The 24,568-nt window shown below is 40.0% G+C and overlaps 1 protein-coding gene and 1 non-coding gene across 5 annotated transcripts in view; one reads left to right on the forward strand and one right to left on the reverse strand.

Moving 5' to 3' along the window:
- Rcor1 (REST corepressor 1) overlaps positions 1 to 24,568 on the reverse strand; it is a 121,114-nt gene that overhangs the window by 73,081 nt on the left and 23,465 nt on the right. The window lies entirely within an intron of this gene.
- LOC141422010 (U6 spliceosomal RNA) lies at positions 6,271 to 6,377 on the forward strand. Its single transcript, XR_012446679.1, has one exon. It is a non-coding gene; the product is annotated as a U6 spliceosomal RNA (small nuclear RNA).

Genomic DNA, 24,568 nt, shown 5'->3' on the forward strand with positions numbered 1-24,568 from the left:
CATGGTAATATACCTCTGTAATCCCAACTACTCAGGAGGCAGAGGTTGTAAAGATCTTGGCTCAAGGGCAAAAACTTAGCAAGATGCCACCCCCCCACCACCACCACCACTTCAACCAACAACACAGGCATGGTGGTGTGTGCCTATGGTCCCAGATACGTAGGGGTCATAGTTAGGGGAATGGCAGTCTTAGGCTGTCCCTGGGCAAAAAAGTGAGACCCTATCCAAAAAGTAACTACAGCAAAAGAGTGCTGGGGTGTGGCTCAAGTAGTAGAGCACCTGCCTAACGAGTTTGAGGCCCTGAGTTCAAATCACACTATCACAAAAAAAAAAAAAGGACTGGAGGTGTGGCTGAAAGCAGTAGAGCACCTGCTTTTGCAAGTGTAAACCCTGAGTTCAAACTCCAGTCCCAGCAAAAAAAGAAAATAAAGAAAAAATGACACGGAACCAGATGGTATCAATTTCTCAATAGTAGTCAGAAAAAAGACATACCTACTTTCTTCCTGATTTAGAAAATTAAAATTAATTTTATTACACAGGATATTTTAAAACTTACTTTACCTAAAAGGAACCCTCCTACACTGTTGGTAGGAATGTAAACTAGTACAACAACTCTGGAAAAAAATTTGGAGGCTACTTAAAAAGCTGGACATCGATCTACCATTTGATCCAGCAATACCACTCTTGGGGATATACCCAAAAGACTGTGACACAGGTTACTCCAGAGGCACCTGCACACCCATGTTTATTGCGGCACTATTCACAATAGCCAAGTTATGGAAACAGCCAAGATGCCCCACCACTGACGAATGGATTAAGAAAATGTGGTATCTATACACAATGGAATTTTATGCAGCCATGAAGAAGAACAAAATGTTATCATTCGCTGGTAAATGGATGGAATTGGAGAACATCATTCTGAGTGAGGTTAGTCTGGCCCAAAAGACCAAAAATCGTATGTTCTCCTTCATATGTGGACATTAGATCAAGGGCAAACACAACAAGGGGATTGGACTTTGATCACATGATAAAAGTGAGAGCACACAAGGGAGGGGTGAGGATAGGTAAGACACCTAAAAAATTAGCTAGCATTTGTTGCCCTTAACGCAGAGAAACTAAAGCAGATACCTTAAAAGCAACTGAGGCCAATAGGAAAGAAAAGGGGACCAGGAACTAGAGAAAAGGTTAGATTAAGAAGAATTAACCTAGAAGGTAACACACACGCACAGGAAATTAATGTGAGTCAACTCCCTGTATAGCTATCCTTATCTCAACCAGCAAAAACCCTTGTTCCTTCCTATTATTCCTTATACTCTCTCTTCAACAAAATTAGAGATAAGGGCAAAGTAGTTTCTGCCGGGTATTGAGGGGGTGGGAGGAGAGGGAGGGGGCGGAGTGTGTGGTAAGGGAGGGGGTGGGGGCAGGGGGGAGAAATGAACCAAGCCTTGTATGCACATATGAATAATAAAACAATTAAAAAAAAAACACTTACTTTACTTAAAAACATAGCCTATTCAAAAATATCTGTTAAAATTTTCATGTTGAGAAAGTCACCAAAAAAAAAAAATCAGTTACACTGCACATCACGATTTAGAGCAATTTTACAAAAAAAATCAGTTCATCCACAAGAGAACCCACTAAGATGAATTAGTTACATAAACAGGTACAGAATTCAGATCATCAAGATTCAAATTCCAGATTGTCACCTACAAAATTTAAGACACTAGAAAAGTTCTTTAGAGCAAAGCCTTTTATTTCCTTGTAAGGAAAAGGTTAAAAACAACTTCTGCCTCACAATAATAGAATTCAGTGAGAAAATCAACACCATGTACATCTTGAACACTCTGCTAACTGAACAAAATTCCTTCATGCTTCATTTCTAAACACTGACCTAGGCCCTGAAAGTTCTCTCTGGGTGCACTAACATCCTTCACAAACTTTCTGTCTCCTTATCTGTGGGTGTGGCTCAACTGTAGAGTGCCTGCCTGGCAAAAGCAACCCTAGTACTGCCAAATCCAAACTTCAATCTCCAAACAGAAACAGGAAATCTCTCTCCTGTACTGTACTTCATGTGACTTTGCAAGAATTCCCCCAAAATTCATACAACCCCAGAAACTGACTCAAAATATTAAACCTTGAGAGAACTTCACAGATGGGAGTTTGTTTTAATTTACACGTGAGAAAAGAACATTCACAAAGTGTCTTGCCCAAGGTGGTACGATGCCAAAGCCAAGTGTTGATTTAATGTGGGACCCATCCCTATTCCAGCCCAGAGATGGCTTGACCATACTTAATAACATTCACCTCAAATTTTCACCCCAGATCTTTTGTGTTTAAAAAAAAGTATAAAAAAATCGGTTCCTTGTTCTGGTATTCTGTGTCACTTCACAGAATTCCTTGAAAAATTCAGTGAATTTTATTGCTAATGTGCTGCCTACCACCAGAATAGCCAAAATAAAAATGGAAGACTATTTATGAGCCCTACTCTGGTGCCTTGCTATTTACAGATCTTAATGAATTGAAGACATAATTGTTTGGATAGTAGAAGTCATGTATCTTTATAACATTAAGACAATTCTATACGTTCATATGCATAGCTACTCTTGCTAATCTATCCAAATATTTATAAAGAGTCTATGTAAAGAACTTTTTAAAAAAAAATTCAGCAAGCCAATAGAAAGTGGAGAAACACATTTCCTAGAAAAAGCAGCCTCCCCATAGAAGAATTTCAAATAATTTGTGTAGCAACTCTCTTCCAGGAGATGGGGTTTAATCCCCCTACTTGAGTGTGGGCTAGAGTTAATAAATAACATGATTCCAAACAGTAAGCATGGACGAGGTGGGAGTACACAGTACGGACACCTGGCAAACAATGCCTTGATCACATCAAGGTTAACATCAAGCCCCTATGTATGTACCTCACCTTCCTCCAACAGGATAAGATGAGGAATACTTCACCTCTGTGGACTCCTCCCAAAACCCATAATCACAGTTTAATTGTAAGAAAAACATCAAACGCGTGAAGGGATATTCTATAAAATACGAGACCAGTACTCCTCAAAACTCAAGGTCATGAAAACAAGGAAATACTGGGACATTCATTATTGAAGGCCAGAGAAGACTTGCCTGTGACATGACAATTAAATGCAATGTGGTACCCTGGATTTGATTCTAGACATAAAAAGAGTATCAGTAGGAAAAATAGTGACTAAAGTCTGGAGCTTATTAATGGACCTGCACTGGTCCCTTGGATTTCATAACCACACCACAGTGATGCAGGATATCACCATCAGGGAGACGTGGGTGAAGGATCTGAGATCATCCAGAGTGTACAGGGAAGGAGAGGTGGGTCAGTTAGCAACTCTGTTCCTAAGAAAGTAAAACTTGTGGGGGGTAGGGGGGAGAAATGGCCCAAACAATGTATGCACATATGAATAAGTGAATAAAATAAAATACGAAGAAAGTAACACTCTTAAGAACTCACAAGGAAAACTTTTTTTTTTTTTTTGGTGCCTGAACTTTTTTTTTTTTCTTTTATTATTCATATGTGCATACAAGGCTTGGTTCATTTCTCCCCCCTGCCCCCACCCCCTCCCTTACCACCCACTCCGCCCCCTCCCTCTCCCCCCCCCAATACCCAGCAGAAACTATTTTGCCCTTATTTCTAATTTTGTTGTAGAGAGAGTATAAGCAATAATAGGAAGGAACAAGGGTTTTTGCTGGTTGAGATAAGGATAGCTATACAGGGCATTGACTCACATTGATTTCCTGTGCGTGGGTGTTACCTTCTAGGTTAATTCTTTTTGATCTCACCTTTTCTCTAGTTCCTGGTCCCCTTTTCCTATTGGCCTCAGTTGCTTTTAAGGTATCTGCTTTAGTTTCTCTGCGTTGAGGGCAACAAATGCTAGCTAATTTTTTAGGTGTCTTACCTATCCTCACCCCTCCCTTGTGTGCTCTCGCTTTTATCATGTGCTCATAGTCCAATCCCATTCACAAGGAAAACTTTAAAACTAGTTTGCAGCTCACTTTTTAAAAGAAAGATCACCTGCCATAAAGAAGGAAAAGATTGCAGTTGTAGGGCTGTGGATGTAGTTCAGTGGTAGAGCCCTTGCCTATCACACAGTTGTTTCAGAGAAGAATACAAGGGAGATAACCACATTTAAATTTTGTCTTTAGATCTTAGGGACAAACATAAAAAGTAATGTTTAAAATCCCACTAGAGAGCTGGGACTATAGCTTAGTAGTAGAGCACTCACCTAACAAGCCCAAGATCCTAGGTTAGAGCCCCAGCACAATCAAGAAAAAAAAAAAAAATCCACAAGCCGAAATTTCTAATATCAAAAAGGATGAAAAGGATAGTGAATAACAGCAATACAGGAGGCAAATATGATCAAAGTACATTATTATATGCATCTATGCAATTAACATATGGTAACATATGGTAATGCAATTAACATATCCTTTTTTAAAACGGATGGCCAGGTGCCAGTGGTTCACACCAATAATCCTAGCTACTCAGGAGGTTCACTGGTTCGAAGAGACAGCCCCAGGAAAATAGTTCTAGAGACCCTATCTCAAAAATACCCAACACAAAACAAAACTGGCAAAGTGGCTCAAGAGGAAGAACGTCTGCCCAGCAAACATGAGGCCCTGAGTTCAAATCCCAGTACCATTAAAAAACAGGGTGGATAACACTCAAAATTTCGTTTTAGATTCCAGATAGTTTTCCAGGGTGATGATATACATTCAAATTATAGACCAATTGTAAAGGTATTTGATCTTCAGATTTTCAGTCCTACTATACTTCTGTGTTATCCTGATCTTAGAGGCAAACTCCAAATGGAAGTAAATCAGTCTTGGATTAGGATTAAAACACTTAGGGCCTTAATGAATCTAACAAAAAGCAAGTAGGTCCTGTGTGTGTTAAATGTGAGGACAGGAAGCCACCTAAAAGGACCAAACATAGGAAATCCTAAATCTGGCACTATGCACGTATTAGCATCCGCTATTTCAGGAAGAATACTCTGAAAAACTATCTTCAGAAATCTTTTTCACAAATTTCTACTCCAAGTGTGTTTTTGGGTTTACATGGTCAACTAAATTATATAAGGGTGTGTGTGGGGGGGGGGGGGGAACCAAGATTGAACTTGAGTATTTGAGCAGCCTATAATCCCAGTACTCCACAAGCCTGGGCTACATAGCAAGACTCTGTCTTTGAAAAAAAAAAAAAACGCCAAAAAAAAAAAAATTTAAAGACTATAAAAACATGGGAAAATGTCATGATAAAGCAAATTACAAAACTTGCCATAGGAAAAGTACTGAGAGGAAGGAATGCATGGAGCTTCACAAAAGAAAGAATGCTGTGAATCATTCTGTTTCCTCCCATTAAAAGTAAAAGGAGGACAGGTCAGATGCTCCCCACATTTAAACACAATCCTTGGAAAGCCAGCTCAGCATACAAAGAATAAACTAGTCAAAATGTCTGCTTCTAGGGAGGGGAAACAGAAAAAACCTATTTGCACTATGCAAATCTTTTTTTATCTTTTAGTTTTGTGCTGTGCCTGCACTGTCTACCCAAATATTCAAGTTTAGTAATTTTTTTAAGGTCAACCACAAGACAAGACATATGGGAAAGGGAGGGGGTGGGGGGAAGGGGGCAGTAATGACCCAAACTTTGTATACACATAGGAAATAAATAAATAAAAAAGACATGCAGCCACCAATTCTAAATTATATGCACTAAACTTGATCCTATCCCTCTGCCAAGTACACTGTAGGCCTCAGGATTGTGCCACCAGACCCATACCAGCCATCACCATGAGGCAGTAATTACCTGAATTACAACTAAATCTTAGCCAGGCACTGGTGCCTCACACCTGTAATCCTAGCTACTTGGGAAGCTGAGACGAGAGGATCATGATTTGAGGCCAGCCCAGGCATAAAGTTAGCAAGACCCCATCTCAACCATTATCTGGGCATAGTGGCCCCCACCTGTCATTCCAGGGATGTAGGAAAGCTTAAATAAGGAGGTTCAAAGCCAGCCCAGGCAAAACAATTCTCGAGACCCCATCTTGAAAAATCCATCACAAAAAAGGGCTGATAGTGGCTCAAGGTGTAGGCCCCTAGTTCAAACCCCACAGTCCAGGCTGGTCTGGGCAAAAATCAAGACCCTATCTCCAAAATTAACTGGAGTAAAAGTGGTACAGCACCTGCCTTGCAAGTGTGAAACCCTGAGTTCAAACCCCAGTACTGCCAAGAAGAGGAGGGGGAGTGCTTGCTTTGGCAGTACATATACTAAAATTGGAACAATACAGAGAAGATTAGCATGGCCCCTGCACAAGGATGACAAGAAAAAAGAAAAGAAGAAAAGAAGGGGAGGGGAAGGGAGGAGAAAGGGGGAAGGGGAAAGGAAAGAAAGAAAACTAAATTAACTAAATTTAGTTCTTTAGGGGTGGGGAGGAGAGGGGAGGGAAGCTGGGGAGATGAGGGAAGAGAAGGGAGGGGGTAGAGAGAAAGAGAGAAAGAGAAGAGGGAGTGCAGGAGAGAGAGAGAAAAGAAAGAAAGAAAAGAAAACTTTAGACTGATGGATGATGGAGTGCTTGCTTTTGCAAGAGTAAAGACCTGAGTTCAAACCCTAGCACCGCCAAAAAACAAAACAAAACAAAACAAACAAACCAAAACATCATACCAAACAAAGAATGATGAAAGATTTCTCAAAAGGATACAGGAGCCAGCTTGAGAGCCATTGGCCACATCTGGAAAAATTCGAGCATCAATAAAACTGATAGTTATGTACTGACTGAAAACATCTACTGAAATGGGAAACCATAAGTCCATACTAATATGGACAAATAAATGGTGAAGCAAAGTGTGGTAGTACACACCTAGAATCCCAGCACTCAGGGGGCTGAGGCAGGAGGATGGAGAATTCAAGGTCAGGCTGCACTACACAGTAAAACAAAACACGCATATATGCATGCACATACAGATATGCACAAATGGCAAAAAAGGAGAAGCCCTCAAATTCTCTTTCCACAAAACTTATCATACATAAACAAGTTAAAAATTCTTGAAATCAGATGTGGTGATGCATGTCTATAATCTCAGAACTCAGTAAGTTAAAGTAAGATGTTGAGTCTGAGACAAGCCCAGGCAAATACTTTGCAAGATGCCTTCTCAATCAACAAGCCAGGCATGGTGGTACATGCCTGTGATGCCAGCTGCGAGGGAGACCACAGGTAGGGGAACTGAGGTCTGAGGCCAGCCCCAGGCAAAAGTGGGAGTCCTTACCTGAAAAATAACTAAGGCTAAAAAGGGCTAGGTGGTGTAGCTCAAGGGTAGAACACAAGCATAAGACCCTGAGTTCAAATCTCAGTAGTGTCAAAAAAAAGGACAAAATTATACAGCTTAAAAATGGATGAACTGTATGGATTACATCTCCATTAAGCTATTACCTTTTTTCCCCCCTCTTTTGGATGGTACTGGGGGGTGAACTCAGGGCCTTGTACTTGGGAGGCAGGCATTTTACCACTTAAGCCATGCTCCCAGCCTTTTTTTTGCTTTAGTTATTTTATTTTGGGGATAAGGTCTTGAATTTTTGCTGGGGCCAGCCTGGGCCACAATCTTATTTATGCTTCCCCAAATCCTCCCAATCTCTACCTCCCAAGTAGCTGAGGTTATAGATGTAAGCCACTATTCTCAATTAAGGGTATTGCTTTAAAAAAAAAAATTCTAAAAGAGTATGGGGGAGAGGATAACATTACACATAGAACTTATTATCAAATAATAAGTTCCTAAATAAGTGGCCTAAATGGGGGTGGGGGGGTTCTATGTATATATAAAGGGTGAATATGCCCCTCCCTCTTCAATATACACAAAAAGCTTTACACATCTAAAACATCTTTGTCTTCATACTACAGTTTGGCACTGAATCCTAGAGTGGAAGAGATGCTCCTAGAATTCAGAGGCACTACTCCAATGTCACTGTTACGATCTGGATGTGAAGAGTCCCCAAAGACTCATATATTGAAGGCTTGATCCCTGACGCAGCAATGGTCAGAGGTAAGGCCTTGAAAGGTGACTGAATCATAAGATGTTAAGGAATTAATCCATAATGGGTTCATAGATGAATGGGCAATTAGTACGTGTGACCTAGATGAAAGAAACAGGTCACTAGGGAGTATGTCCTTAATGGATATTTTGATACCCTGGTCCCTTCTTCCTCTCTTTCTCTTTGCTTCCTGGCTGTCATCGGTAAACACACATTTAAGCCAAACATTATGCTGCCAGTATGTTCTGTCTCACACAGACCTAAAAGCAATGGATCCACCAACCATGGACCCAAACTATGAGCCAAAAGAAACCTTCCTTCAAGTTCGTTTCTTTCATTTTGTTACAAAGACAGAAAGCTGGCAAACAGTCATCTCAATCCTAGTGTCATCCCCCATCTCAATCCACTACTAGAACTTAATCCTCCCCTGAAGATTTTGGTGTACAATTTATTCTGTGTTCTGAAGCCCCACCATGGTGTACAAACTTATTTATTTTCTTTCATTCATTGTTCTGAGCACTCAGTGGATCTGTTCCATCTGGAGTCTTACAGCTTTCAATTCTGCAAAATTTTTAAGCATTAATTTAGTATTGTTTCCTCTCAGTGGTCTCTTTTCCCTTTCTCTGGAACACCTAATAATTCAGATGCTAGATCTCCTGAACTGACCCATTAACACTGAAGCATTCCTTTCTGTTGTGAGCTTTATTTTTTAATTCATCAATTATTAACATTATGCCATAACTACTTTGTTTCACACTTTACCCATGTCCTCTCCTCTTTCCATTCTTTATAGAATGTATACGTGTGTGTATGTATATGTGCATATATAGTATGTACTCATCTGTAAAGTGCTGACGTCATGACCCCTTAGTATGTATTTTATAGAAATAAGGACATTTTCCTACATTACCAGTATCATTACCACATTTACAGAAAACTGGCATAAATTCATCATTATTTAAGACACCATCCTTATTCACATTTCCATACTTCCTCTTCTCAACTCAAATAATATTTTACAATCAAGGACCCACTTGAGGTTCAGGCACTGTCCCTTTTTTAATCTATTTTTGCCTACTACTTTCTGGAAAATTTCCTGCTTCCTACTGAAATTTTCACTGCTATCCTATTTTCCAAGAGCTCTTTCTTATTCTCTGAATGGTCCCCTATTTCTGTCATGCATTTTGAGCTTTTTTTTATCTTTGAAGTTTGAACTTCCTTCTGTAATGCATTTCCTATTTCTCCAGTTGGTTTCTTTTTATCTGTTTGTGTTAAACTGCTAAGAGAGTTTCTTCGTGTGCCTGGTAATCATTGATGGTTCAGCCATAGTTAAGGAAGTTCTAGGTTTATTCAGTGGCGAGACTTCTCGCAGTGATCAAAGATCTAACTGCTTTGCTAGGGTATGGGGAACCGTATTCTCTAAAGCTGACTATGTTATCTCCCACCCCACATGATCTTTTTTTACAGAGTGGTCAACTGACACTCCTGCCTTTAAGAGGTGAGGTTCTAGCTGGTTGCTGGTGGCTCACGCTTGTAATCCTTGTTACTCAGGAGGCAGAGATCAGGAGGATCTCTGAAGCCAGCCAAACAATTCTCAAAAAACCCCAACACAAAAAAGGGCTGGTGGAGTGGCTCAAGAGGTAGCATGCCCGCCTAGCAAGCATGAGGCCCTGAGTTCAAACCCAGTACCCCCCACACACACAAAAAAAAGAGGTAGGGTTCTAGGTGCATTGGTTCATGCCTATAATCCCAGGTATTAGGAGGATTGCATTTTGAGGCCAACCACAGTGAAAAGTTAGCAAAACCCCATCTCAAAAAAAAAGCTAGGCACAGTGATACCTATCTATAATCCTAGCTATGTGGGAGGTATAAGTAAGAAGAAAATGGTCCAGGGTGGCCTGGGTAAAAATGCAAGACCTATCCAAGAAAAACAAAAGGGAGGTCTATGTTCCCTCCCCTAGAACCTGTGCAAGTTTATAACTATAGCAGAAAGTACGTAAGACAATGTACGTACATATGAATAAATAAGCCAAAAAAGAAAAAAAAAAAGTACATGAGATGACCTTTAAGACAAAGTCAGGGCTGGGCATGGTTTGGGCTCTGGGTTAGATCCCCAACACAAAAACCAAACAAATAAAATGACTAAATCATGAAAAGTGAAATATAGCAGTGTGCCAGTGGCTCATGCCTGTAATCCTAGCTACTCAGGAGGCAGAGATCAGGAGGATCATGGTTCAGAGCCAGCCTGGGCAAACAGTTTGTGAGACCCTACCTCAAAAAAACCCATCACAAAAAGGACTGGTAGAGTGGCTCAAAGTGTACGCCCTGAGTTCAAACCCCAGTACAGCAAACAAAAAAAAAAAAAAAAAAAAGGAGGGAGGGAGGGAGGAAGGAAAAATATATTCTGCCTATTCTCTTGGGACACACCACTTTGGACACAGAGCTACTAGGTAATCAAGCAGTCTGAGTGTCCTGAAACATAAACTAGTGCACATGAAAAGACCTCATGCCAAGAAAGGTTCAGCAGCATGTACTGCACCTCACTCGCCAAGCCCACTACTCTTCTAGTTCCACCACCTGACTCTAACAACAGAAATGATCTGAGCCAGAACCGCCCAACCAAGCTCTTAACAAATCCCTCACCTACAAAAGCATGAAATTATTTTTGGTCACAAAATTTGGGGTAAAGGGGATCATTTTTCAGGCCTGGCAGGCACATTTAAGAATGAATGGAACAGATTTTGACACACAAAAGTGAGATGCTACTGCAACAACAACAAAACCAGAGCCGACTTTGGGACTAGGTGGCAGGCAGAAACTAGAAGTCCCTAAAGAGGCTCAAGGACCTGAATAAGGAGACTGTCAGTAACAGCCTACTGGAAAACAAGAAACTGTTACTGTACCTTGGAGAAAAGGGACTTCTGTTATGCAGTAGCGGGGAAATGTAGCCTGCAAAACAGAAAATCTACCGAGTAAACGCAATGGTCCAACTAAGAAGATTTCCAGGCAGAATCCTGAAAATGCCACTCCACTCCTGCCCATTGCTTTGATAAAATGAGAGGCACAGATAAGCTAAGAAACAAAAACAAGGGAGCTGGGACTTACTGGGTTCAAAAATGAAAGTATTTTTTTATTTCCAAGGCAAAATGTTTCTCAAATCAAGAAATAAGAAATGAGCCAAGCGCTGGTGGCTCACACCTACAATCCTAGCTACTTGGGAGGCTGAGATCAGGAGGGCAAAACTTCAAAGCCAGTTTGGGCAAATAGTTCTCAAGACCCCATCTCCAAAATAACCACAGCAAAACGGACCGGAGGTGTGGCTCAAGTAGTAGAGTGCCTGCTTTGCAAGCCCTAAGCACTGAGTTCAAAAAAAAAAAGAAAGAAAGAAGAAACAAATCTCAAAATTCTCAGGAAATGAAACTCAGAATCTGATTGTAAAAAATTTTGGAACCTCGGGAATATCTAAAAAGGGTGTATATTGACCTTCCAAACAGACTCAGGGCCTCCTAAGGATCTTATTTATGGCTGCTTCTACGGACCCTCTCCTTCAACAAGAGCTCCCAAGATGGAGGTCAGTAGTCCCACATCAGGCTCACAAGAAGCCCAAGGAAGTGAAAAACTTGTCACAAAGACACTTTTCAGCGTGGCTTTTGTCTAACGGAGTGGATTACAAATTGATACCCTGAGTGCACATACTCTCAAAGAAACTGTACAAATTTAGGTCTGAAAGAGACAAAAGCAGCACAAACAAACAGGAGGGTTTTGTTCCTTCCAAATACTATGAGCATGAAATAGACTAAGAAAAATACGCAGCTATAAAACCGAGCCATTTCTTGTGCAAAAGGGAAACTCAGAACACAAGAAAACTCTCAGCAAAGATGAGAGCCATGGAGAATCACTCCCAGGTCAGAGAGCTAAGTCTTCATCAAGGGAGCTGGCAATGTGCACTGGGCTGTTTCAGAAAAGCCACGGGCCAGACACTCCCGTGCCTCCTGATGTGTCTACAGCAATCATCAAACTCCCCAGAATTCTAAACTGGAGGGAGGAGCAGATTACTCATCTCTGGAGTACACAGGATTCAGATCTAGAGGAACCACACCTGAGGAGCATCAGTTGCTACAGCTGAGCTTTGATATAGGTGAATACACCCTGAACTTTTAACTAATGCCACAGTGAGATTCAACTGGAGGTGCTGGGAGAGGATATGTGTAATTTACATGTGGGAGGAAACTGTGGTAAATGTATTTTCCAAAGTGACCAGAACAATCTCTCATCCCATACATTCCCTTACAATGTGACTTTGATTCAACTCTCCCATGAGGAGAGGGATTCTATGTTCCATCCCCTTGAAGTTGGGTCAACTTGTGACTATGGTAGAAATGTGATGTTATGTGACTTCCAAAGCCAGGTCATAAAAGAGCTTACCTTTGGTTCTCTTGAGATACTTGCCTTTGAGGCCTCCTTATAAGCAGTCAAAGAGACATAACACTGTGAGAGACACAAATAAGCCCATGCAAGATCCCACAGGAGGAAGGATGTATGTCCAGTCCAGCCCCAGCTGCTTTAGCACCCTCCCATTCCAGCCCCATCCATTAAGTGAGCAAAACCAAAGCAGAGATAACCAAGCCAGAACTGCCCTGCTGAGCCATTCCTAAATCCTGACACCAGAAAGTGAGAGACATTAAGAAGATGACACTATTGTTGTTTTAAGGAAATAGTAACAGCAAGTCACAGAATTAAAGGATGACACTCAACTGTAGACCTTCCTATGTGGGCCAGTTTTCACCCAAAGCAGAATTATCTAATCTGCCGCCAGCAGGGGATAAGCCATGCTGTAAGAATTCTGGGAGGTTCTCGCCATTTAACAGCCAACTTTCATTTAATCTATGCAAATTTCCACTCCTGTATACAGTCCTGTCTATCCTTATGAGTTCAAGCCCTGAGATACATGATAAGACACTGTTTCAAAAACACAAAAACAAAAAACAAAACCTCAATCTTATACCTCCTTTCCTTTCCTTCCAGCTCTACATGGTTTGTTTACATCCTCTCAAAATTAATCTCTTCCATTTCTAATATTTAGGCAGTCTTCACTATCAAATTTAGAACACTATAAAATCTTTAAAATGGCCTTCCTACCCCCACCCTACCCATGTTGTCTCGGAGTCCCATCTCTCCATGCTTGGCCACCACACACTATGTGCCCCACAAGTTTAACTACTCAGTAGTATTACCACTGAATATCACTCCAAGACTTAAAAAATCCTCCTACCAACCTTATGAGATAAATATCATCCTCATGGAACAAATGAGGAAATGCATTTGATAATAATCTATAGAAGTAAACTGTCCCACAATAGCCTCTTGCCAAATAATGTCAATATCCTGACTGGCTCTAAAATGTTCTGACTTTCTTTTGGAACCCAGGGCCTCAAGCTTGCTCAGGAAGTAGTCTACCACTTGAGTCACACCCACAGCCCTAAAATCTTATTTTCAATAGCTCAAAGGTAAGAAACCTGAAGTACTACATACAATTTATACTAAACACAGATTTGAGGTCACAGATACTTATTTAATGTTGGCAACAAAGAAATTTGTTCTTTTTTGTTGTTGTTGTTGACACAGAGTCTCACTATGTAGCCTACCCTGGCCTCAAACTCAGGATTCTCCTGCCTCAGTCTTCCTAATGTTGGGATTATAAGTGTGCACCACCATGCCAAGACTGAATTTATAGAGTTACAAAGATAAACTGATAAAGTTTTACTCTGGAGGATTATAAAGGACAAATATATGATATGGAAAATAAGCCTTATTATGTGTGATTAATTCTAACTAGAATAAAATTTCTGAATTGGCTATTTGACAATGTTCAATTTTGAGTGTGTGTGTGATGCAAGGAATTGAACACAGGGCCTCGAAGCCAGGCAAGAGCTCTACAACTGCACTACATCTCCAGGCCAACAATATTTTTTAATTTTATTAGGCTCTACACTCCTTCCAACTGTTAGGTTAAGACTATGAAAGGTTAATGGACTTAAGAGTTTGGGTAGGAGTAAAGGGCAAGTGGTAAACACTAAGCACATCCAAACAGGATGTAGTCACAATTATATCAATCCTATGTTAGCCATCCTCATCTCCAAACACCAAGCCATATCAAACCACAAAAGAACTCTCAAATGTTTCCAACATGAAATCCAAAAATGATATAAGGTTCCTTCACTACATATACAGATTTAGTGTTGTTCATACTCCCAACATGACCTCCCTATAAAGAGAAGTTTTAATCACAGTAAAGTAAGTTCAAAGCTAATAAACAAGGACACAACATCCACCTTTGTAAAACCAGCCTTTACACTGTAGTTGACACACTACCCCAACCTCACAGATATACTAGCTACAGGGACATACAGCAGGAACAAAACATAGCACCTGCTTTCTTAGAGAACATAATCTAGTGGGCAAAAAGAACACTTGTATAAGTTATTGAACACCTGTTTGCCTCTGTGTCCTTACTAGTAAATGGAGTTGATAGTAACTGCTTCCTAAAGTTATCCTATAAAGCACTTAAGAGTGGCTGGTGCAACGAACTACATAAATATTATCTATTAAATAACTACTCAAATGATTCTCTAAATCACAATTAGGTATGATATGCCAAACAACTGAAGTTCACTCTATGCTTTTTGAAATTTACTTATTTTACACCAGTTACACATTATCTACTTAAAAAATTTTAATTTAAAAAACTAAAATTTTTTTAAAACAAACAAAAAAGAACCTAAGACTGTAACCAAAAATAAATAACAGGCAGGAATCTCAGCCTCCATGAGGCTTCCCTGGTTAGTCCCCAAGTCTTTTAGAGTCAAAAAGACTGTGTAAGACAGTGTCATCACTCTGAGATCTCGTGTATATGCTAGGTAGGATAGGTTAAGTGCCCACATCTAGTCCAAATACACCTCTACGCTGACCTTTCATGCCTACAGGTCCAGGCTTAAACAAACAGTTATTTAAACAAATTCTCTTCCATTTCAAACATTCAACTAATTAAAAACAAAACTTTCTGTAGTACTAGGGATGAAATTTAGAGTTTCTGAAGCAGACACTCTATCACTTGAGCCATGCTCCCAGTCCTTTTGCTTTTAGTTTTTCAGATAGGGTCTCCAGCTAATTTTGCCTGGGCTCACCTTCAACCCTGATCCTTCTCCTATCTTTGCCTTCTGGGTAGCCAGGATGATAGGGGTTTGCCATCACTTGACCTAAAACTAGCCTTTGGTTTTTTTTACCAGAAGGATTTACACAATTTCACAGTTGTAATTCTAAACTACGCTGTTTAGTTACCTTCTTTACCAAAAGGTAAAACATCAAACACTTTTTTTAATTTTGGCAGTAATGGATTTGAACTCGGTCCTGTGCTTGCACTCTACTTGCTAGACTTTTTTTTTTTTTTGAAGCCTCACGCTAGGCAGGCCCTCTTACCACCTGAGCCACTCCATCAGCCCTTTTGTGTGACAGATTTTCTGGATATAGGGTCTCAAGAACTATTTGTCCAGCTGGTTTCAAAACACGATCCTCCTGATCTTTGCCTCCTGAGTAGCTAGGACCAAGGCGTGAGCCACTGGCACCCAGCTCTCCTAGCCCTTTTTGCTTTAGGTATTTTTTTTAATAGGGTCTCACGAGTATGCCCAGGCTAGCCTTGAACCTTCATCCTCCTAATCTCTGCCTTCCAAGTAGGCTAGGATTACAGGCGTGGCGAGCCACCATGAATGGCTCCAGCCAAACGCTTTTCAATGAAAAAAATTTTAATACACTGTGAACTAGATATGCCTAAGAAAACATTACAAACATGTCATTCTACTTAGGTTCCCGTGGATACAGTCATGAATGGGGTAGTGGTGGCTGTACAAATCAAGAAAAGATTCCCAAGAGAATCATATCCCAAACTTGGATAGAAAGCTATTTTATAAAGTTGAAAAGTGTCTAGTACCATTCCCATTAAAATCTCTCTCTCCCAGCCCTAACAAGTCTCAAATAGCCTTCCTTTAAAATCTCCCCCCTTAAACCTGCTTTCTCCCACCCTAGGACTTTAAAACATGCCTGTTAACCAGGCTCTGCAACAATGTCTGTGCCTGGTTAAACGACCTTAGTCTACTTGCATGTATGCTAGTCTCAGAATTGGTACATAGACTTTTGGTCTTTCTAATACAGCAAATTTTTTAAATAGGCTTGAAAACAAGGTAGAAAACCATTCTACATTGTAAATCTGTAATCTGTGGAAAATTTAAATGTGTTTGTTGGTTTTTGTAAACCAGTCTTTTTTTTTTTTCTCCAAGCACTGATATTTGGAGAAAAAGTACATAATTTAAACTGTGGAGAAGACATGACTTTAAGTCTGAATATTTCTTTCCAGTATTTAAAATGATTAAGAACTACAAAAAATTAAGTTCAAACATAATGCAACTAGAGAAAAAAGAGGAACAGTCTCTTGGCAATTTCAAGAGACTTCCTTTGTTTAAATAAATTTTTTTTTCTTGAGACAGGGTCCAGGTATGTAGTTCAGGCTGGCCTCAAACTCTCCAACTTTTACCTCTTGAGTGTTGGGATTACAAGGAGGTATCACCATGTTCACTTAAATTAACTTTTCTTTCTTTTTTTCCCCCTGCGGTACTGGGGTTTAAACTCAGGGCCACTTGAGCCACTCCACCAGCTCCCAATAATTTTTTCTCTATTTTTGTATTAAAAAACATTAATTGTACAAAGGGGTTGCATTGTGAAATTTTCATGGATGGGTAGAATATACTTTCATCAGATTCACTCCACTTGTTATACTCCTTTCATCCTTCCCCAAAAAAGGTTCTGATTTTTTTGTGTGTGTATGGTAGTATGAGGTTTAAACTCAGGGTCTCATGTTTGCTAGGCAGGAGCTCTACAACTTGAGCCACGCCTCCAAGCTATAAAGTAAATTTTTGCCATATAGTGCTAGAGATTGAACACAGGGTCTTGTGCATACTAGGCAAGCACTCTACTTTCAGAATTAAGTTTTTTTCTTAAATTATAAAACTATATATCACAAAAAGGAAATACTTCATTTAGAGCAAATACTTTTTTTAAACAATCACTTTTATCCTTGCGAACTGACAAAAACTAAAGATTAACAAACCTAGAAATCATAAAGATTATAATCTATGTAAAATTAAAATTTCTGTACAACCAAGAAGTAACCACATCACCATCAAAAGAAATATTTTAATATACAGAGTTCTAACTAATAAGAAATTTAGTAAACTGAGCCAAGGTCACAAACAGAATACACAGAAAGGAAAAATGGTAAATAAGCATGAAAAGATGCTTACGTTCACTAGCTAAAAGGACTGCTAATTACTATTAAAGTAAGAGTACTTTGGGGCTGGGGTACCTGCCTAGCAAGCATGAGGCCCTGTGTTCAATCCCCAGTAACACACACACACAAGCTAAAGACCATCAAAAAAAAAAAAGAAAAGAAACACCAAAAAAACCCAAAACAAAACAAAAAGCAAACCACCAAACAGAAGACCTCAATATACCTGCAATATACTCTGGATGTATGTTTATATGAGCCTTAAAAAATGTTCACACATTTTTTGAGAGGGTAGCAGGTGGTACTGCAGCTTGAACTCAGGGCCTCAGACTTGCTAGGCAGGCACCCTACCACTAAAGCCACTCAGCCAGCCATTCACACATTTTGACCCAATATTTTTTTTTTCTTTTTTCTTTTGGCTCTATTGGAGTTTGAACTCAGGGTCTCCCACTTGCTAAGCGAGTGCTCTATCACTTGAGTCATGACTCCAGCCCTTTCTGCTGTAGTTATTTTTCAGGTAGGGTCTTGTGTTATTGTCCAGGTCTAGTTTCAGACTGTGATGTACGTATGCTTGGGATTACAGATGTGTACCACCACACTTGGCTTGTCGGCGCTGGGCTGATCTTGAATTAACATTCTCAAGATTTCTACCTCTCAAAGAGCTGGGATTATAAGCACGCACCACCACATGCCCAGTCCTTGACCCTTTCACTTTTGGGAATCTAAGGAAAAAAATCCAAAATATGAGGTATTCATCTCAAAATGCTTATGAGAAAAAAAATGAAAAGTCAAAATATAACCAACAATTGGGGTTAATGTATCTGACAATATACTATTCCATGGACTATGATCTAGTTTTTAAAATTGTCTGAGTTATAACTCAGTGGTAGAGAGCTTGCCTAGCATGCACAAAGCCCTGGGTTCAATCTCTAACACTTCTCTCCCAAAAAAGTCAAAAGACAACTTACAAAATAAAAAGTTTTGAAGCCCATGCAAACAGAAAACTATTAATGTCATAATAAAATGAGCTGGTGGAGTGGCTCAATTGGTAGAGCGTGTGTTTAGCAAGTATGAGGCCCTGAGTTCAAGACTCAGTGCTGCAAAAAAAAAAAATCATAGTGAAATTACTTGTCAGACAGTGATCTAAGCAATTTATGTGAATTAATTCAATTAATAATTTAGTGCTGAAAAAAGATTAATGATACAAGCATGGTTCTGGGGATTTTGTGGGCATGTGGTCAGAACTACTGAGAATCTGATGGAAACTGACATTTTCCACAAAATATGAACACAAGAGCTGGAGGCCATGACTGAAGTGGGCAGAGTGCCTGCCTAGCAAACTACAGCAAACTACAGATCCTGAGTTCAAACCCCAGTACCACCAGAAAAAATGAACACACAACATTTTGCACAGTGCATTCATGGATCCCAGGTTTAAAAACTCAGTATGTTTGGGGAGTGGGAGGGGGCAGAGTGGGTGGTAAGGGAAGGGGTGGGGGCAGGGGGAGAAATGACCCAAGCCTTGTATGCACATATGAATAATAAAACAATAAAAAATAAAAATAAAAAACTCAGTATGTTCAATGTATTTACAACAGCGGAAGAAATATGCATACGAAAAAAAAAAGAACAAAAAGGCATGTGGATAAAATCTTGAAAATCCCAGGCATCATGTCTCTAATCCCAGTATCACTTGGAAGGCTGAGATCAGGAGGATCAAGATTAAAGGCTAGCCTGGGCAAACAGTTTGTAAGACTCCATCTCCAAAATAACCAGAGCCAAATAGACTGGAGGCATGGCTCAAGCAGTACTAGTGCCTGTTGCAAGTGTGAAGCCCTGAATTCAAATCCCAATCCCACCAAAAACGATCTCTAAGACAAAGAAAAAGTCCCCCCAAAATAAATCCCTCAGGAAATCTCCCCACTGGAGGCCAACAAAAATCATCCCTCAATAAATACAAAGCCAGTTTCCCCTCCAGTATTAAACTGGTACCTGTTTCTATAATCACTGACTACCCAAATAAAATTGCTGGGTTCTATTTAAAAGCCATGTTCAATTTATTTATTTTTTTTTTCTTTTCTTATTATATCCATATGTGCATACAATGTTTGGGTCATTTTCCCCCTTCCCCCCATTCATTACCTCCCCTCTCTTACTCCCCCAACCCCTCGCTACCAGACAGAAACTATTTTGCCCTTATCTCTAGTTTTGTTGAAGTGAGAGTATAAGCAATAATAGGAAGGACCAAGGGTTTTTGCTAGTTTAGATAAGGACAGCTATACAGGGAGTTGACTCACATTGCTTTCCTGTGCATGTGTGTTACCTTTTAAGTTAATTCTTCTGGAACTAACCTTTTCTCTAGTTCCTGGTCCCCTTCTCCTATTGGCCTCAGTTGCTTTAAAGTATCTGCTTTAGTTTCTCTGCGTTGAGGGCAACAAATGCTATCTAGTTTTTTGGGTGTTTTACCTATCCTCATACCTCCCTTGTGTGCTCTCACTTTTATCATGTGATCAAAGTCCAATCCCCTTGTTGTGTTTGCCCTTGATCTAATAATGTCCGCATATGAGGGAGAACATACGATTTTTGGTCTTTTGGGCCAGGCTAACCTCACTCAGAATGATGTTCTCCAGTTCCATCCATTTACCTGCGAATGATAACATTTCATTCTTCTTCATGGATGCATAAAATTCCATTGTGTATAAAACTACATTTTCTTAATACATTCATCAGTAGTGGGGCATCTTGGCTGTTTCCATAACTTGGCTATTGTGAATAGTGCTGCAATGAACATGGGTGTGCAGGTGCCTCTGGAGTAACCTGTGTCACAGTCTTTTGGGTATATCCCCAACAGTGGTATTGCTGGAAAATATGGTAGATCAATGTTTAGATTTTTAAGAAGCCTCCAAATTTTTTTCCAGAGTGGTTGTACTAGTTTACATTCCCAACAGCAGTGTAAGAGCGTTCCTTTTTCCCCCACATCCTCGCCAACACCTGTTGTTAGTGGTGTTGTTAATAATTGCTATTCTAACGGGGGTGAGGTGGAATCTTAGTGTGCTTTTAATTTGCATTTCCTTTATTGCTAGGGATGGAGAGCATAGAGACCATTTCTTTTGATGAACAGAAGCTTTTTAGTTTTATGAAGTCCCATTTATCTATGCTATCTCTTAGTTGCGGAGCTGCTGGGGTTCCATTGAGAAAGTTCTTGCCTATACTGATTAATTCCAAGGTATTTCCTACTCTTTCCTGTACCAACTTTAGAGTGAGGGGTCTGTTATTAAGATCCTTGATCCATTTTGAGTTAATATTGGTATAGAGTGATAAACATGGATCTAGTTTCAGTTTTTTGCAGAATGCTAACCAGTTTTCCCAGTAGTTTTTGTTGAAGAGGCTGTCTTTTTCTCCATCGTATATTTTTAGCACCTTTGTCAAAGACAAGTTGGTTATAGTTGTGTGGCTTCATATCTGGGTCCTCTATTCTGTTCCACTGGTCTTCATATCTGTTTTTGTGCCAGTACCATGCTGTTTTTATTGCTATTGCTTTGTAATATAGTTTGAAGTCGGGTATTGTGATACCTCCAGCATTGTTCTTTTTATGGAGTATTGCCTTAAACCATGTTCAATTTAAAACATCAGAACCATACTTAACACAGTCATATTTTCATACTAGGAGAATTATAAGGAAACAGATTCAAGGCAATGCCTTTGTCTTGCTTCTTCCATGGCATAAATATATCAAGGATGACCATACATTCAGCTAAGTCCTAGACTGTTTACACCTGTCAACCTGGCAACTGTTAATGGGCTACTGTTAACTCCCAAAAGTAACGAGCTACTGTTGATTCTTAAAAGCACTCTACCCACTCCTTGGGCTGACAGGGTGGCTCAAGCAGTAGAGCGACTGCCTAGTAATCATGAGGCCCTGAGAGCAAACCTCAGTACCACCAAAAACAGAGAGAGAAACAGACCTACTACCACACCCTGCTTAGTTATTACTCACATCAAATCTGGGCTGGTCCATGATTTAACCAAGGACACGTACAGAACTGATGATGTGCCAGGTCTGGGCTTCCACTTTTAAAAGGCCTAGAGATTTCTGTTTCCTTCCACTTTGGAATGTTTTGTTTCTGGGAACCCTGCACCACTACATAAGGTAAGTTGGCTACTAGCCCACCAGAGACCCCAGTAGAAAAGGAGAAACCCTGTGTTCATACGGAAAAGAAAAAAGTCCAGCTGTCCAGCTGTCCCAGCATCACACAGATGATACTAATCGCAGTAAGCGCAGAACAACTACCCAGTTGAACAGGAATCACAACATGGTAGCTATTATTTTAAACCACTGCAAGTGGTCTTTTTTTCTTTCTTTATTCATATATCTGTATGTGCATACACTGTTTGGGTCATTTCTCACCCCCTGCTCCCTGCAAGTGGTCTTGGTACACTTTCCTATGAGGGAGAAGGGGACTCCTGTAATTCCCATGGACTAGTACAAAGATGAATGGAGCTGAGAACTTGAGCCAGAACAAGCAAGCTCCTTCATGACAGCAGTCACTATTGCCCTCCTATTCTTCTGGGTTTGACATATATCTCAGATCAGAATCTTAACACAAAGACCAACTTCTGGAAGCTCTGAGAAGATTTAGGTTGAGAAAGGCCCAAGGTTTCATATTTTTGCTCCGATCTAGGGAGAATTCCTAACTTTGGGTCCCTCTTTGTATTGGGTGTATGCTAAGTAGATACTCCGAATATGTAAGATAATCACTTATATGATTATAAGTGGGTATTCTATTATAGTTCAAAGGGGTTAAATAACCTCCTAAGGATTTCCCAGTTCCTGGGTGACATGAAATTAGATGATATCACTACATCTAGGAGGAAACACATAAGGAATAATAATAATAGTCAAGAATACTAGCTCTCGATTAAGTTACCCCAAGTTGGATTCTGCCTGCCACTTACCACCTGAGCCTTCAGGCAAATAGTTTAATGTCTCCAAATCTCAGTTTCATTGTCAGTACAGAAGGGATGATACTACTCTCATAGGACTATTATGAGGATTAAATAAGATCTGTTTGTAAAGCTCTTTAGCTGGGTGTGGTCTCACGAGGATCCAAAGTTCCAGGCCAGCCTGGACTACATAGTGAGTGAGACCCTATCTCAAACAAACAACAACAACAAAAAACCTCTTTGGCTCAATGCCAGTTCCTACACATACATACACACATATATATATACACACACAAAGCTAGAAGGAAAAAAGGCTGGCAAGTGCAAGAATCACATCAGCTCATCCATCGTTAGACTACGAAAGTCATTTATAGGCCAATAAAGATACTCACTGATGAGGATTCTGTCCATTATTTCTAAATAAACAAAGTTGTTATTGAGGCCAGTTTTGCACTAGGCAGTACTTTAGAAGCAGATTTAAAAAGCACCTCACAAAGCTTACCTTCCAGATGGAGGACTCAAACAATAAACAAGATAAATAAGGACGTATGTTAAATAAGATAAGAGTGAATGAGGGGGGCGGGAAAGAAAGGAAGAGGTCAAGAAGTACCAGGGATGCAGCTGAAATTTTAGAGAAAGACCAAGAAAAGCCTCACTGAGAATGTGACTTTTTTTCAATGCAAATGTAAAAGAATAAGGCCTGAGTCATATGAATTGGGATGGGAGGTAGGAGGGCAAGGAGAAAGCACTGCAGGCAGAGCACTGAGTGCAAACGCCCTGAAGCGGAAACATATCCACAATGGTCAAAAAGCAGCAAGTAAGTGCATGGGGTGGGGGGTAAGAGTAGACGAAGCTGAGGTAGAGGTGACAGGTGGCATCTTGTTCTAGATGTCAAGTGAAGAAAGAATTTTATAATGGTTACTTTATGTATCAGTTTGACTGGAGCAGGGACTGTCCAGATTGTTTGGTTAAACATTATTCTGGGTCTATATGACACTGTTTGGGGGTGAGATTAACATCTGAATCCTGGAGTGAGTAAAGCAGATGGCTCTTCCTAATATGGGTGGCCTTGTGCGTTCAGTTGAAGGCCTACACAGAATAAAAAGGCCATGTAAAAAGGAGCTCTTCCAGACTCACTGCTTGAGCTACAATGTTAACTCCACTGGTTCTCAGGCCTTCAGACTCAGACTAGAATTTACAACACCACTTTCCTGGATCTTAAGCTTGTCAACAGATGATCTTGGGACTTCTCAGCCTTCACAGTCATGTGAGTCAACTTTATTTGGGAGAAGGACAATGCTGGTGATCAAACCAAGAGCCACAAAGCATGCTAGGCACTCTTTCACTGAGCCATACTCCCATCCCTATATTTTTGTATTTGACAAATCTCCTCAACTGTATGTACACACGTTTGTGTATCTCTTGGGGTAGATATGTCACTTAAGATGAAGGCTTCAAACTGACCACTGAATTTAGTACATTAGCACACTGATAACCTGAAAGCAATACTGACAAAGTTTTGGTTTTTGCAGGTTTTCTTTTTTGTTTTGTTTTGGTAGCACTGGCATTTGAACTCAAGGCCTCATGCCTATCAGCAGGTACATGAAGAACAGGTACTGGAAGAGCAATGGAGATAAATGTCTAAGTGGGACGTGTTCAAAAGAGAATAGGAGAAAAAAAGACAGAATTACAGACAATAATCAAAATGATTTTTTTAAACATGGGAGAAATAGCATCCTATTTAAATACTCACAGAAATGAGAAAAATCTGATGATGAAAATAAAGGATGCATACATAATTGGAGTCCTTAAGCAGGTAAGGGGATGGGTTCTAGTGTACATGCAAAATGGTTGGCCTCAGCAAGGAGCAAAAGCAATTACAAGAGTAAGGCAGAGTGTAAGGCATAAATGTTGGTTGGAAGTACATATGGCAGTAGGAGCTTGTAGAAGTTTTCTTCTAAGTGCTTCAATTTTTCTACCCTGGGAAATAAAGAGGATGGGGGAGGAAGAATTTGAGATTTAAAGTACACAATTTAAGTTGTCTAGGGGGCTGGGTGGCTAGCTCAGTGCCAGAATGCTTGGCTAGCAGGCATGAAATCCTGAGTTCAATTCCCAGCACTGCAAAAAATTAATTAATTTATTTAATTAGTAAACTAAAGGAGCAAATAGAACAAGAAAACAATGTAACCTACAGTGAATCTATTTGATTTTGGAGATCGTGACTTTAAAAACAGACTGGT

The sequence above is a fragment of the Castor canadensis genome, chromosome 3, assembly GCF_047511655.1.
Source record: "Castor canadensis chromosome 3, mCasCan1.hap1v2, whole genome shotgun sequence".
NCBI classification, from domain to species: Eukaryota; Metazoa; Chordata; class Mammalia; order Rodentia; family Castoridae; genus Castor; species Castor canadensis.